This window comes from Mastomys coucha, unplaced genomic scaffold (genome assembly GCF_008632895.1).
Source record: "Mastomys coucha isolate ucsf_1 unplaced genomic scaffold, UCSF_Mcou_1 pScaffold23, whole genome shotgun sequence".
In the NCBI taxonomy this organism is placed as follows: Eukaryota; Metazoa; Chordata; class Mammalia; order Rodentia; family Muridae; genus Mastomys; species Mastomys coucha.
In genome coordinates, this window is record NW_022196906.1 from 93,583,239 (window position 1) to 93,585,889 (window position 2,651).

Sequence of the window (2,651 nt, forward strand, 5' to 3'; positions counted from 1 at the left end):
GTCTTTGGGTCTTCCCGGAACACGCCCAGCATGGTGCTAGTGACAGTCTTGCTGTTCATTTTCTGCACACCTCGCATTACCATGCACATGTGTGTGGCTTCAGTCACGACCCCGACGCCAGCAGGTTGCAAGGCTTCTGTGATGGCCACGGCAATCTGTTTGGTGAGGCGCTCTTGAACTTGTAGTCTTCTACTGTAGATTTCTACAATCCTGGCAAGTTTACTGAGACCAAGGACTTGCTTGTTAGGAAGATAACCGATATGGACCCTTCCCACAAATGGAGCAAGGTGATGTTCACACATGGAAAACATATCTATGTCCTTCACAATCACCATCTCATCATGATCCTCATCAAATATAGCATTATTCAGGACATCTGATATAGTCTCCTGGTATCCCTTGGTGAAGAACTGCATGGCGGTGGCCGCCCTCCAGGGCAGTCTTGAGCAGCCCCTGCCGCTGGGGGTCCTCGCCCAGCGAGCACAGGATAGACGAGTAAGCGGCCGCCAGGTTGGGGAGGTTCAGCTTGTTTTCCTCCCCGCTGCGGGGCCGCCCTGCCTTCCAGGCGTCAGCGGGCTGTGCACCCTTGGCCTCGGGCCAAGGACTTCTAGGCAGGCTGGCTGGCCCCGGGCTGCGGCAGCTGCCGCTCGGAGAACCCATTGGTGCACCTGACTCCCGGCGGCTTCTCCATGAACCCGGCGCGACTGCTCCCGAGACGCCCTAGGGTGCTAACAAGCGCAGTGGCTCAGCTTAGCCTGCAGCCCTGACCTGTGGCCGTCACCGGACAGGGGTTCAGCAGGAAAAGCAAAAAGTAGCTTTCTGATGAGGGTTAAGAGACATGTTCTTCTATGTGTATAATGAATGATATGTTGTCAGGTGTTGGCTTAATACAATGAAGAGATCAGTGTCTTGGATTGATTATTCTTGGCTCTGTACTCAGTCCTTTCTCATCTCCTAACATGTAGCTCTTCTTGTTACCCTTTATATATATTATATGCTGTATCCACATGTACTTTGTTTGCACATATTCACTTGTTATTGGCTAGATCCCACATATGAATGAGATCACACAGCATTGTCTTTCCCACCCCTAAAAGTTTTATCATAGTTTTTCTTTACAGCTGAATAGTATTCATGTGTGTGTGCGTAATTTTTATTATCCATTCATCTATTGATGATAAGTTTGTTGATTCCAATTCTTTTAGTTTAGTGAATAAATCCTGTGTCATTCACAGAGAGAGCACATTATTTTAAAATACTTGAAATCTAGTTTCCAGAGCAGTAAAGACCTTGGGAACGATGTATGATTCCTATTTTTCCACCTCTGCTGCATCTCTGTCTCATGATACTGCCTCTGCTCTGGGGCAGACAAGGAGGTAGAAGGGAGAAGGCTATATTAGAAAGCCACGGTTGAGCACAACACACTGGTACTTCAGCACAGCACTGCAGGATAAAAAAAAGAAAACTCAATATGATCTGGTGGTTCTGCAGCAGAGACAGCAGACCCAAGAGCATGGAACTTGTCAGTTTGCCACTGAAAGAGACCCACTCTCTGTGGGTGTCCTGGTGAGGGGCCAGGGTCCTTAGTATGACAGCCAGAGGCTGAAAAGGGTGGGATGGGGAACAAGTCAAGCTGAAATGATGTCATTATCTTCTCTGCGTTGGACAGCCCCTGGGACAGACCTACCCTCTTGTGGTCTACTGCCCCTACGTGAGACAGGATTTGTGCAGACTCTCCATTACTGAACACTGGAGAGACACAAACAAAGTGGCAGGTGTTTACTAGACCTATTGCTCACACTTGTCTTCAGCTTATAAAAATCTTTGTTGTTTACATTCCTTTATATGGTAATGTGTTCACATGGATACTTGTATACAAGGATACAATGACTGTATTTGTCCTTGAATCCTGCAATTCTCCCTTCCTCGACTTCCTGTTTATCTCTTTGTTCCTCTAGACATTTCCCCATCTACTTTATAGTATAGGCATACATGATTTTATACAAACAATGCTTAACTTTGTTTTTCCTAATGGCTGAGAAGAATTCCATTGTGCATATACATTATCTTTTCTTTACCCATTCCTCTGGTTTGGGACACCTGAGTTAGTTGCAAATTTATATATATTTTTTGTGGACAGCACAGCAGTAAACATGGATGGACAGGTATTTCTTAGGTGTTCTTTAGGTAAATACCCACAAAGAGTTAGTTGTATGATTCATGGGTTTACTTACAAGATTTTTAGGACCCTACACACCGATTTCCATACTGACAGGAGTAATTTGCATTTTTACAATGTAAGGGCTCCCTTTCACTCTCATCCTTGCCAGGATTATTTCTGTTTTCTTAAAGACTGCCCTTTTAAGAGAGGTAAGATAGAATCTCCGTGTAGTTTTAATTTATTTATTTATTTGATGTCTAGTGAGAGTGGGCATCTTTCAAGAGTTTATTGGCCACTTGAATTTCATTTTTTGAGACATATCTATTCAGCTTCTCAATTCATTTAGTGATTGAGTTGTTTCAGGTTTTATTTAATTTTGCTTTGAATTCTTTTGTATATCAATCATCTGTTAGATGTGTCTCTAGCAAAGATGTCTTTCCTTCTGTAGGCTGTTCCTTCACCCAGGCAGCTCTTTCCTGTGGTATGCAGA

At 44.4% G+C, this 2,651-nt stretch overlaps 1 pseudogene; it reads right to left on the minus strand.

The window, feature by feature from the left end:
- Positions 1-2: 2 nt before the first annotated feature.
- On the minus strand, positions 3-691 carry LOC116073694 (annotated as a pseudogene).
- Positions 692-2,651: the final 1,960 nt, after the last annotated feature.